This window comes from Triticum dicoccoides, chromosome 7A, assembly GCF_002162155.2.
Source record: "Triticum dicoccoides isolate Atlit2015 ecotype Zavitan chromosome 7A, WEW_v2.0, whole genome shotgun sequence".
In the NCBI taxonomy this organism is placed as follows: domain Eukaryota; kingdom Viridiplantae; phylum Streptophyta; class Magnoliopsida; order Poales; family Poaceae; genus Triticum; species Triticum dicoccoides.
The window spans coordinates 484,798,173-484,812,758 of record NC_041392.1 but is presented as its reverse complement, the minus strand read 5'-3'; positions in this window follow the sequence as shown (position 1 = coordinate 484,812,758).

The following is a 14,586-nucleotide window of genomic DNA, read 5'->3' as shown; positions in this document are numbered from 1 at the left end:
GATTAACGGCTGGAGTAGTTGCGGATGCGATCTCCCAAACACTGTCCGACGGCAGAGTTACGTCATGCTCGTCGTGACTGTGCGGTGCGTCCGACATGGGCTCGAATCCGTCGAAGATCAAGTCTCCGCGGATGTCGACCGTGTAGTTCAAGTTTCCAAGTCTGACCTGATGGCCAGGGGCGTAGCTCTCGATCTGCTCCAGATGGTCAAGCGAATTGGCCCGCAGTGCGAAGCCGCCGAATACGAAGATCTGTCCGGGAGGAAAACCTCGCCCTGGAACAGATCGGTAGCGATGATCAAAGGAGCCCTCAAGCCTTATGGTGATGACACAGTGGAACTCTCAATGAAAGCACCAATGTCGATGTCAAAACCGGCGGATCTCGGGTAGGGGGTCCCGAACTGTGCGTCTAAGGCAGATGGTAACAGGAGGCAGGGGACACGATGTTTACCCAGGTTCGGGCCCTCTTGATGGAGGTAATACCCTACGTCCTGCTTGATTGTTCTTGATGATATGAGTATTACAAGAGTTGATCTACCACGAGATCAAAGAGGCTAAACCCTAGAAGCTAGCCTATGGTATGATTATATGTTGTCCTATGGACTAAACCCTCCGGTTTATATAGACACCGGAGGGGGTAGGGTTACACAAGGTCGGTTACAAAGGAGGAGATATACATATCCGTATTGCCTAGCTTGCCTTGCACGCCAAGTAGAGCCCCATCCGGACATGGGACGAAGTCTTCAATCTTGTATCTTCATAGTCCAACAGTCCGGCCAAAGGATATAGTCCGACTGTCCGGAGACCCCCCTAATCCAGGACTCCCTCAGTAACGGTTGCGCGAGTCCACGAAGGGCTCCACCCATGAAGGGTCCATGAAGAAGCAACCTTGTCTATCCCTCCATGGCCATCGCCCACGAAGGCTTGCCTCACTAGGGTAGATCTTCACGAAGTAGGCAATCTCCTTGCATGTACAAACTTCTTGGTGCAACTCCACAATCTTGACGGAGGCTCCCAAGTGACACCTAACCAATCTAGGAGACACCACTCTCCAAAAGGTAATAGATGGTGTGTTGACGATGAACTCCTTGCTCTTGTGGTTCAAATGATAGTCTCCCCAACACTCAACTCTCTCTCACAGATTTGGATTTGGTGGAAAGATGATTTGAGTGGAAAGCAAGTTGGAGAAGGCTAAAGATCAAGATTTATGTGGTTGGAGTGGATTATCTTGACCTCAACACATGAGTAGGTGGTTCTCTCTCAGAAAATGTATGCTGGAAGTGTAGGCATGTTCTGATGGCTCTCCTCACGAATGAAGAGTGGGTGGAGGGGTATTTATAGCCTCCACACAAAATCTAACCGTTGCACACAAATCACCAAACTCGGTGGGACCGAATCAGAAAACTCGGTCGGACTGATTTGGTTCATAATGTGATCATTAGGTATTTCAGTGGGACCGATATGATCAACTCAGTGGGACCGGTGTGCTAGGGTTAGGGTAAAACCTCATCTCGATTTGACCGATTACACAAACTCAGTGGGACCGATTTTGGTAATAAGCTAACCAGAGAGTTGGTCAGGCAAAATCGGTGGGACCGATTGCATATCTCGGTGAGACCAAAATTATTGCAATAGGCGACAAAGAGTTTGCAAGCCCATCTCGGTGAGACCGAGATCCCATCGGTGAGACCTAATCTATTAGGGTTTGTGGTAGTGGCTATGTCAAGAGAACTCGTCGGCGCCGGATAGAAAGTTTCAGTGGGGCAGAGTTTGACCTTTTGGTTTGGGACATATGTGGATATGGGAAAGTGGTTGAGGAATTTGGAGCATATCACTAAGCATTTTGAGCAAGCAAGCCATTAAGCAACACCTCATCCCCTTTTAATAGTATTGGCTTTCCTATGGACTCAATGTGATCTTGGATCACTAAAAATAAAATGTCGAGTCTTGAGCTTTTGAGCTTGAGCCAATCCTTTGTCCTTAGCATCTTGAAAGGGTTCCATATCCTCTTGTCCACGCCACTCCATCTGTTGAACTTGTCTGAAATATACTAGATGAAAACATTAGTCTAGCAAAAGATACGTTGACACTAATTGCCAAAACCACCCAGGGAGCACTTGTGCTTTCAAACGTGAAATACGATTAGTTTCTCCTACTATATGACAAGCAGTGAGGTACCAGGAAACTTAGCTATCCATGATGGACTCTCTTGAATGCTATCATTATTAATCTCTGCGCGTTTGAGTTGTGCATTTGTCGATGGGCCTGGGAGTTGAGCTAGTAGGGCAGTGGCCTGGGTCCAAAGTAATAGAGGTCGCACAAAAACATTCTTTGAGTGTAGGCCTTTCCTTGCTCAAGCCTGCCTACTATAATCGCCAGTGCTTGAAAGGAAAAGTGAAGGAAAAACATAGGAATTGGAAAGTTTCCTATGGTACTACTATTCATGATATTGTTTCAAAGGAATGGAGCAAAGGAAAACTGTAGGATTTGTTCCTTTAGTGTCTCCTTGAAAGAAAAACCGTAGGAATTTTAATTCCCACTTGTCCTCCTTTTCAAATTCCTATTCATGAAGCACAAGACTAAGAGATAGTAGCATAATAGCATTATAGCCGTACATTTTCTTGTGGTTTGACTTAATCTCACATTGCTTCTTTGCATCCTATGATCTTCCAATTCTTGTGAATCAAACACCCAGATTGGCATAAATCCCGTGTTTTAAATTCTCTGTTTTGCACATGCATTCCTATCCTATTCCTGTCTATTTCCTATCCCTGCATTGTAGAATCCTCAAATTCAAACAAGCCCTTACACAATTACTTCTGTTACAGATATGTGTCAAAGAAAACCTGGTGTGGTTTGTCCTGCTCCTGTTGCGCTTTGTTCCACCCCAGCTCAGTTGCTCCAACGACGGAAGGGTTCACCACAATAGGGATCCGCTCTCCAGACTGTCTTTCGCCGCCTCAGATCTTCTTCCTCACCGCCGGCAGCCACGACAACTGCTTACCATCATCAACTAAGCAGATGACCTTGAGAACTACACGGGTCCGCAAAAGAAGTCACACTCTTCCGTGTCTGCTTATGTTATGCATCGCTTAATATGATGACATGCTACTTTATCGTCGTGTTTACCTATTAGACTCCGAGTCAAGTCCAAACTAATGCTGAAACTTGAGTTTTTAAATGGTTGTGGGGTATATATTGGGGCAGCAATCAATAATATTTGTCTACTATCTGGTTAATCTCGGGTGTCTACTATGAGTTTCATGTTGGGTGCAAACAAACATTAAAGGAGCCATTATCTGTATTTTTTTAACTAAAGCTATTATCTGCCTGCTATCATTGGTTTTGGGTCTATCCATAGTTTGCTACCATCACTCTGGATATGTGCATGCACTCCTTACATAATCTCACTATGTTTTATTCATATGCATGTCAGTTATTGTACACAATGGAACTGAAAATGTAGAGAAAAAGAGACGAGCCTTGTGTGGCAATAAAATTTCATGCAGACGTTGCTCCATGGTGGGTGCAAAGGCAGCCCCCCCTCCACCCATTTCGGATCGTAATCAAGAGGAAGATAACTGTTCTGAGGGGGACTCAGAAGGAGAAGACCACTCCTATTTATCCCGTGAGGTCTTCGCTCTAACTTGGCATGCTGATGTTGGTAATATCATGCATATGGTGCCTTGCATTGCTTACTGGATACATCAAATATGTCATCTGCTTAGTTTATACATGCTTTGTGTCAATGCCATCAGTTTAGTTTTTTTATCGTACTCCCTCCATCCCGTAATTCATGTCGCACGCGTAGTTCATTCTCAATTTTATAAAAAAGCCCTCACAGTTTCAAAACAACCACAAACAACTCCCTCCACCACCGTCTTCTTCCTTCGCCGTCGCCCGTGCGTATCCAGGGGCCGGCGCCGCCAAGCCGCGCGATTTGCCGCCCACCAGGAAGTGTTCCGCCTCTGTTGCCACGTACCTTCAACGCCGTCGCCGTCGCCAAGTACTTGCTCCAACACCGCCGCCTAGACCTGCGCCGCCGCGATCCCCTCCCGCGGCGATTACATCCAGGCCTCGCCAGAATTTCCCACCATGATCTAGTGGAGCGGGAGCTCCCTCTCACCGTCCTTGAGCTCCCGTGAGTCCTCCTCGTGCTCCCGCGAGTCCACCTTGAGCTGCCTCCCATGCGCCACCGCGGTCCCTCCCATCGTGATCCACCTACGGGCATTGCCGGAGCCGGCCTCCACGATCCGGTGGACAAGAGCTCGCATGCGTCCTCCGTGGTCTCCCGCAAGTCCTTGTCATGCTCCCATGCGCTGCCGTGGTGCTCCTTCTCTGCCTGCGTGCCCGCATGACTTTTTCTCCTCTGCTTCTCCCCTGCCGCCGGTGGAGCTAGCCCGTGCTGCTGCTCCTCTTCCCATGTTGATTCTACTGCTCCTATGCCCGTGCTCATGTTGCTGATCCATGCTATGTTGTTGTTGTTGTTGTTGACTGCCGCCGTGACTGCTGCTGCTGGTGCTATTTTCACTCTGAAGAAGGTACTCCATCAGAGTACTGCTACCTGAAAATTTGTGAAATTGATTTACTGTTAACTAAAAGCTTTCAATTAATAGCAATTGCCCCTAGCTGATCTTGTTGCAAATACTCCAATGATGATCAAATTAGGGAACAAGCGTCAGTTCATAGTTGCTAAATTCATTTTGAGCATATGCTATCCAATAATCCAAACCTTGGCACTCGCGGATAAATTTGCCGAGCAGCCTTTCTCTTTGTTGCCCCAAAGCAGCTGGTTGCCCCATGCCCATGTTCCAAAACCCACGGGTGAAACTGAAAGGGGCCAACTTTCACCTACATTTGTTAAACATCAATGTTTCCTTGAGCAGAATTCAATGAACAAGAGTTGATAACCTAACATACTAATTGTACAGTCCTCATTTTTTTTCTGAAGATTGCGTTGCATGTTATGGTACAGTCTGTCATGTGAGCATACAAAGATGAACAATTAGGGAGTTGGCTTTATAGATTTCTGGACACTGTACTTGTTAAGATTTCCATGTTTCACTAGTCCATTAGGACTTTGTGGAAGAGGGATAAGAGCTGATCAGGTCAACTAACCCTTTGCTTGTTTTGATGGTGGTCTGACGGATCAACTAACTCTTTTTTCTTAGACAGAGAGGTGCTATCAACCAATTTTACTAGAGACACAATGTAGTAGCTTTTCATCCACCTAGAGTTAAATATACCAGAACTACTCCATGCCATGGACTTGAAATCTTAAGTCCAAGAAATCTAACAGAACTAAAATGATGTAGCAATTTGTTCTAAAGTGAATCACATTGATGCAGCAATGATGGCAGGATAATTTGAACCAGTTTTGTGCTGAATTGCTGTGCATTTATGCAGAAAGATAGGCCAGGAGGCAAACCTATGTTGAATTGATGTGCAGTAAAGATAGGCCGGGAGGAAAATACTTTCTATGGTGTTGGCAAAAGCAGTGTCACCCAGCAGTGGGCAAATCAACAGATTCTTTGACCATTTTTAATTTTTTTGCAGATGAGGGGATTAGCATGAAAGGCTGCTTAACTAGCACCTTCATATTTTGCTTTAATTGAGTAATAAGTTAAGCAAAGCTTTTGTCAGACCAGGCAATCTGCGTGTAAAGATATTTGCATCAGTGGTGCATTTTGAGGGAGAGGGACATAGGAGACAAGGACACTGGCCCTGAGTGGCTGAGCTGCTGAGCTTACCTTTGGTATGTATGATCATTCCTTTCCTCTCATTAAAGTGGAGAGGAAAGGATAATATAATAGCAATGATGTAGCAATTTGTTCTAAAGTGAATCACATTAATCTACTGGATCTACAGTGAACAAATTTATTTGGATTAATTTGAATTAATCAGAATAATACAGTTTAGAAACAAACTTGGCTGAAAATTCAGTCATTCTAAAATTTGCTTTAGTTAGTTTACTCCTAAAATTCAGTAAACAACTACTCTGCATACATGCTGGAGATCAATATCAACAACTATTCTGCATATTTTCCAAGATGTTTCAAAGATATGCACACTACTTTTTTACACACAACAAACATAACTTTTTGCATCTAAGAAAACCTCATGGATTGTCCTAAATACTCCGTGTCAATAATTATGGTACTAACTGATTGGCAACAGTTTCTTTGGGTGCACAATTTAAACAGAAAAATGACAGTACAAGAAGATCTTCGGTACTCCAATTTCTTTCGGTTTTGACAGCTTATTTTCAGTTTCAAAATGGAAAATACAGTTCTTCAGCACTCTAATTTTACAAACTGAAAATAGCAGCACCAAGAATTGAGTATAAAATGATTGTTGTGAATTGCCATATACTCCTACAAGTCAACATGTGTATCAACTTTATTGGCTATAATTTTGTTGATCAACATGAACTACCGGTCAATGTTCTCCTTTGTACTAGAGCATCTGTGTATAATACAGACTTGAGTATAATAAGAGCATCAACTACCGATGCATGAACTTGAGTACATCTTCAACATGTAATTACTGAAGCACATGAACTTGAGTTTACTCAGAAAAGTGGTACCTTTTCACTCAGAGTTGATTTGTCAATTGCAGTACTAGGGAGCAAGCACAAAGACTACCTCTTTTTACTCATCCATCCATCTCCATCTCCATCTCCGAGCGCCACCTCGTCTCCGGTCACTTCCACTGCCGACGGGGTCGTCGATTCAAGCAGCTCCCTCGCGCGCACGTATACCCTGCAGTCCTCTGAGCTCACCTCCCGTGCCGTGCATTTCAACTAGCTCCAGAAATCCTTCATTCGCCTGTCTTCTCGCTTGTCGGCCACCTCCCTTGACCTGAGTACGGACGGGCGCATTGGTGCTCTGCTTCACCACCATCGGCGGGTGTGCACATCTAAGCCTCGCTGTTGGACCGCTCCAATCTGGCCACTCAAGCCAACCGAGCTCATCTCCTTCCTCTCCACCAAGGCACCTCCACTCCAGTGACTCAATCCATCCCGTCAATTGCAGTATCGAGCAACTCAATCCATCCCATCAATTGCAGTAGCAAGCACAAAAGGGGCACCTGAGCTCCTCCACCTTGGTCGATGGCGTCATGGAGGGGGCGAGCTTTGTGGTCGAAGGTGAGGAGGTGGTTGACGATGGACAGAGGCGGAAGGAGAGCAAGGACTCCGGACAGTGGTCTCCAAAAAATCAAACCTTCACGGCCGGCGAGCAGAGGGGAACTGTTGGAAATATACCCTAGAGGCAATAATAAAATGATTATTATATTTCCTTGTTCATGATAATTGTCTATTATTCATGCTATAATTGTATTATCCGGAAATCGTAATACATGTGTGAATACATAGACCACAATGTGTCCCTAGTGAGCCTCTAGTTGACTAGCTCGTTGATCAATAGATAGTCATGGTTTCCTGGCTATGGACATGGGGATGTCATTGATAATGGGATCACATCATTAGGAGAATGATGTGATGGAAAAGACCCAATCCTAAGCTTAGCTCAAAGATCGTGTAGTTCGTTTGCTGTAGCTTTTCTGAATGTCAAGTATCATTTCCTTAGACCATGAGATTGTGCAACTCCCGGATACCGTAGGAGTGCTTTGGGTGTACCAAACGTCACAACGTAACTAGGTGACTATAAAGGTACATTACAGGTGTTTCCGAAAGTGTCTGTTGGGTTGGCACGAATCGAGACTGGGATTTGTCACTCCGTATGACGGAGAGGTATCTCTGCGCCCACTCGGTAATTCATCATCATAATGAGCTCAATGTGATCAAGTGGTTGATCACAGGATCATGCATTACGGTACAAGTAAAGTGACTTGCCGGTAACGAGATTCAACAAGGTATTGGGATACCGACGATCGAGTCTCGGGCAAGTAACGTACCGATTGACAAAGGGAATTGAATACGGGATTGATTAAGTCCTCGACATCGTGGTTCCTCCAATGAGATCGTCGAGGAGCATGTGGGAGCCAACATGGGTATCCAGATCCTGCTGTTGGTTATTGGCCGGAGAGCCGTCTCGGTCATGTCTACGTGTCTCCCGAACCTGTAGGGTCTACACACTTAAGGTTCGGTGACGCTAGGGTTGTAGAGATATGAGTATGCAGTAATCCGAAAGTTGTTCGGAGTCCCGGATGAGATCCTGGACGTCACGAGGAGTTTCGGAATGGTCTGGAGGTGAAGAATTATATATAGGAAGTGTAGTTTCAGCCATCGGGAAAGATTTGGGGTCACCGGTATTGTACCAGGACTACCGGATGGGTCCCGGGGGTCCACCGGGTGGGGCCACCCATCCCGGAGGGCCCCATGGGCTGAAGTGGGGAGGTGAACCAGCCCATAGTGGGCTGGTGCGCCCCGCCCCTTGGGCCCCCCTGCGCCTAGGGTTGGAAACCCTAGGATGGGGGGCGCCTCCACTTGCCTTGGGGGGCAAGCCTCCCCCTTGGCCGCCGCCCCCCCCAAGGAGATCCCATCTCCTAGGGCCGCCCCCCCAAGGGGCCTATATAAAGGGGGGAGGGAGGGCAGCCGCACCTGAAGTCTTGGCGCCTCCCTCTCCCCTGCTACACCTCTCCCTCTCGCAGAAGCTCGGCGAAGCCCTGCTGCGATCATTGCTGCATCCACCACCACGCCGTCGTGCCGCTGGATCTTCATCAACCTCTCCTTCCCCCTTGCTGGATCAAGAAGGAGGAGACGTCATCCGCTCCGTACGTGTGTTGAACGCGGAGGTGTCGTCCGTTCGGCACTTGGTCATCGGTGATTTGGATCAGGCGAGTACGACTCCATCATCCCCGTTCTCTTGAACGCTTCCGCTCGCGATCTACAAGGGAAGTGGTCACTGGAAGCGGAACTGCCCCAAATACTTAGCGGACAAGAAGGCCGGCATCACGAAAGGTATATGTGATATACATGTAATTGATGTGTACCTTACCAGTACTCGTAGTAGCTCCTGGGTATTTGATACCGGTGCGGTTGCTCACATTTGTAACTCAAAGCAGGAGCTGCGGAATAAGCGGAGACTGGCGAAGGACGAGGTGACGATGCGCGTCGGGAATGGTTCCAAGGTCGATGTGATCGCCGTCGGTACGCTACCTCTACATTTACCTACGGGATTAGTTTTAAACCTCAATAATTGTTATTTAGTGCCAGCTTTGAGCATGAACATTGTATTAGGATCTCGTTTAATTCGAGATGGCTACTCATTTAAATCCGAGAATAATGGTTGTTCTATTTATATTAGAGATATGTTTTATGGTCATGCTCCGATGGTGAATGGTTTATTCTTAATGAATCTCGAGCGTAATGCTACACATATTCATAGTGTGAATACCAAAAGATGTAAGGTTGATAAAGATAGTCCCACATACTTGTGGCACTGTCGCCTTGGTCACATAGGTGTTAAATGCATGAAGAAGCTCCATGCAGATGGACTTTTAGAGTCTCTTGATTACGAATCATTTGACACGTGCGAACCATGCCTCATGGGTAAAATTACCAAGACTCCGTTCTCAGGAACAATGGAGCGAGCAACAAACTTATTGGAAATCATACATACTGATGTGTGCGGTCCAATGAGTGTTGAGGCTCGCGGTGGTTATCATTATGTTCTCACCCTCACTGATGACTTGAGTAGATATGGGCATGTCTACTTAATGAAACACAAGTCTGAGACCTTTGAAAAGTTCAAGGAATTTCAGAGTGAGGTTGAGAATCAACGTGACAGGAAAATCAAGTTCTTGCGATTAGATCGTGGGGGAGAATACTTGAGTCACGAATTTGGCACACACTTAAGAAAATGTGGAATAGTTTCACAACTCACGCCGCCTGGAACACCTCAGCGTAATTGTGTGTCCGAACATCGTAATCACACTCTATTCGATATGGTGCGATCTATGATGTCTCTTACCGATTTACCGCTATCATTTTGGGGCTATGCTTTAGAGACTGCCGCATTCACTTTAAATAGGGCTCCGTCGAAATCCGTTGAGACGACACCGTATGAATTATGGTTTGGGAAGAAACCTAAGCTGTCGTTTCTAAAAGTTTGGGGATGCGATGCTTATGTCAAGAAACTTCAACCTGAAAAGCTCGAACCCAAGTCGGAAAAATGCGTCTTCATAGGATACCCTAAGGAAACCATTGGGTATACCTTCTACCTCAGATCCGAACGCAAGATCTTCGTTGCCAAGAATGGATCCTTTCTAGAGAAGGAGTTTCTCTCGACAGAAGTAAGTGGGAGGAAAGTAGAGCTTGAGGAAGTACCGCCTCTTGAAGCAGAGAGTAGCGCAGCTCAGGAAAATGTTCCTGTGGTGCCTGCACTGATTAGAGAGGAATTTAATGATGATGATCAAGATACTTCGGATCAAGCTCCTATTGAACTTCGTAGGTCCACAAGGACACGTTCCGCACCAGAGTGGTACGGTAACCCTGTCTTGGAAATCATGTTGTTAGACAATGGTGAACCTTCGAACTATGAAGAAGCGATGGTGGGCCTAGATTCCGACAAATGGCTGGAAGCCATGAAATCCGAGATAGGATCCATGTATGAAAACGAAGTATGGACTTTGACTGACTTGCCCGTTGATCGGCGAGCCATAGAAAATAAATGGATCCTTAAGAAGAAGACAAACGCGGATGGTAATGTGACCATCTATAAAGCTCGGCTTGTCGCTAAGGGTTATCGACAAGTTCAAGGGGTTGACTACGATGAGACTATCTCACCCATAGCGAAGCTGAAGTCCGTCCGAATCATGTTAGCAATTGCCGCATTCTATGACTATGAGATATGGCAAATGGACGTCAAAACGACATTCCTTAATGGTTTCCTTAAGGAAGAATTCTATATGATGCAGCCGGAAGGTTTTGTCGATCCTAAGAATGCTAACAAGGTGTGCAAGCTCCAACGCTCGATTTATGGGCTGGTGCAAGCATCTTGGAGTTGGAACATTCGCTTTGATGAGATGATCAAAGCGTTTGGGTTTATGCAGACTTATGGAGAAGCCTCCGTTTACAAGAAAGTGAGTGGGAGCTCTGTAGCATTTCTCATATTATATGTAGATGACATACTTTTGATGGGAAATGATATAGAACTTTTGGACAGCATTAAGGCCTACTTGAATAAGAGTTTTTCAATGAAGGACCTTGGAGAAGCTGCTTATATATTAGGCATCAAGATCTATAGAGATAGATCAAGACGCCTCATAGGTCTTTTACAAAGCACATACCTTGATAAGATATTGAAGAAGTTCAATATGGATCAGTCTAAGAAGGGGTTCTTGCCTGTGTTGCAAGGTGTGAAATTGAGCTCAGCTCAATGTCCGACCACGGCAGAAGATATAGAAGAGATGAGTGTCATCCCCTATGCCTCAGCCATAGGGTCTATTATGTATGCCATGTTGTGTACCAGACCTGATGTAAACCTTGCCGTAAGTTTGGTAGGAAGGTACCAAAGCAATCCCGGCAAGGAACACTGGACAGCGGTCAAGAATATCCTGAAGTACCTGAAAAGGACTAAGGACATGTTTCTCGTTTATGGAGGTGACGAAGAGCTCGTCATAAAGGGTTACGTCGACGCTAGCTTCGACGCAGATCTGGATGACTCTAAGTCATAAACCGGATACGTGTATATGTTGAATGGTGGAGCAGTAAGCTGATGCAGCTACAAGCAGAGCGTCGTGGCGGGATCTACATGTGAAGCGGAGTACATGGTAGCCTCAAAGGCAGCGCATGAAGCAATTTTGGTGAAGGAGTTCATCACCGACCTAGGAGTCATACCCAATGCGTCGGGGCCGATCAAACTCTTCTGTGACAACACTAGAGCTATTGCACTTGCCAAGGAGCCCAGGTTTCACAAGAAGACCAGGCACATCAAGCGTCGCTTCAACTCCATTCGTGAAAATGTTCAAGATGGAGACATAGATATTTGTAAAGTACATACGGATCTGAATGTCACAGATCCGTTGACTAAACCTCTCCCTAGAGCAAAACATGATCAACACCAGAATTCCATGGGTGTTCGATTCATCGCAATGTAACTAGATGATTGACTCTAGTGCAAGTGGGAGACTGTTGGAAATATGCCCTAGAGGCAATAATAAAATGATTATTATATTTCCTTGTTCATGATAATTGTCTATTATTCATGCTATAATTGTATTATTCGGAAATCGTAATACATGTGTGAATACATAGACCACAATGTGTCCCTAGTGAGCCTCTAGTTGACTAGCTCGTTGATCAACAGATAGTCATGGTTTCCTGGCTATGGACATGGGGATGTCATTGATAACGGGATCACATCATTACGAGAATGATGTGATGGACAAGACCCAATCCTAAGCTTAGCTCAAAGATCGTGTAGTTCGTTTGCTGTAGCTTTTCTGAATGTCAAGTATCATTTCCTTAGACCATCAGATTGTGCAACTCCCGGATACCGTAGGAGTGCTTTGGGTGTACCAAACGTCACCACGTAACTGGGTGACTATAAAGGTACATTACAGGTGTTTCCAAAAGTGTTTGTTGGGTTGGCACGAATCGAGATTGGGATTTGTCACTCCGTATGACGGAGAGGTGTCTCTGGGCCCACTCGGTAATGCATCATCATAATGAGCTCAATGCGATCAAGTGGTTGATCACGGGATCATGCATTACGGTACAAGTAAAGTGACTTGCCAGTAACGAGACTGAATAAGGTATTGGGATACCGACGATTGAGTCTCACGCAAGTAACGTACTGATTGACAAAGGGAATTGAATACGGGATTGATTAAGTCCTCGACATCGTGGTTCATCCGATGAGATCATCGAGGAGCATGTGGGAGCCAACATGGGTATCCAGATCCCGCTATTGGTTATTGGCCGGAGAGCCGTCTCGGTCATGTCTACGTGTCTCCCGAACCCGTAGGGTCTACACACTTAAGGTTCGATGATGCTAGGGTTGTAGAGATATGAGTATGCAGTAATCCGAAAGTTGTTCGGAGTCCCGGATGAGATCCTGGACGTCACGAGGAGTTCCGGAATGGTCCGGAGGTGAAGAATTATATATAGGAAGTGTAGTTTCGGCCATCTGGAAATATTCGGGGTCACCGGTATTGTACCGGGACCACCGGATGGGTCCCGGGGTCCACCGGGTGGGGCACCCATCCCGGAGGGCCCCATGGGCTGAAGTGGGGAGGGGAACCAGCCCATAGTGGGCTGGTGCGCCCCCCCGTTGGGCCCCCCTGCGCCTAGGGTTGGAAACCCTAGGGTGGGGGGCGCCTCCACTTGCCTTGGGGGGCAAGCCTCCCCCTTGGCCGCCCCCCCCAAGGAGATCCCATCTCCTAGGGCAGGCGCCCCCCCAAGGGGCCTATATAAAGGGGGAGGGAGGGCAGCCACACCTGAAGTCTTGGCGCCTCCCTCTCCCCTGCTACAGCTCTCCCTCTCGCAGAAGCTCGGCGAAGCCCTGCTGCGATCATTGCTGCATCCACCACCACGCCGTCGTGCTGCTGGATCTTCATCAACCTCTCCTTCTCCCTTGCTGGATCAAGAAGGAGGAGACATCATCCGCTCTGTACGTGTGTTGAACATGGAGGTGCTGTCCATTCGGCACTTGGTCATCGGTGATTTGGATCACGGTGAGTACGACTCCATCATCCCGTTCTCTTGAACGCTTCCGCTCGCGATCTACAAGGGTATGTAGATGCACTCTCCTCTCGTTGCTAGTTGACTCCATAAATTGATCTTGGTGAAACGTAGAATTTTTTTTGTTTTCTGCAACGTTCCCCAACAGGAACGAGGCGGCGGGCAAAGAGGACAGAAACCACCGCGTGGGGCGACGCGTGGGGAGGTGGAGCGGCATGCGGTGTGCCGTGGCGGGAGGGGGAGCAAGGCGGCGGGGGCGATGGCAAGGGAGGTGCGACCAAATCGACCGGCGTCGGAGAAGAGCGAGGAAGGAGACACAGGACCACGAGTTTGGTCGGGAAAACCACGAGGGCTAAATTACAAAAATGCTGTCGCGGCATGAATTACGGGACGAAGGGAGTATATGTGAATCACGCAATGCCATCTTGTTTAGCCAGGCATCATATATGTGAGTTTGTAACATCCCAAATTTTCAATTTGGAATGTTCTACATAGATCATTCATGCATATCATATTTTATTGCACTTCATTTTGCGATCCTTGAAATCCTAAGCAACTCAAGGACCCTCGGAGAGAGTTGGGGATTTCCCTGTTTTCATATTTGAGTTTTATCAAATATTGAAACGAGGATTTTTGGTTTTAATTAGTTTTCTCTTCGAAAATATTTCATATTAAAATATATGAGAGGAGATAATATGACTTCTCCAAAATAAATGAAATATTGGAGGAAAAATATTAAAATCAAATGTTTGTTTTTATCCGGAGTTTATTGCTATTTTATTTGAATTAGAAAAATTGCACGATTTCCAAAGTTGCATTTCAGGGCCAAGAAAATGTTCATCCTGTTCTAAATATTTTATTTAGATGGAGAAAATTTGTTTTGGCATTTTTAGAATTTTATAACATTTTCTAGGATTTTTTCGTTCGGCTGAATTATTTA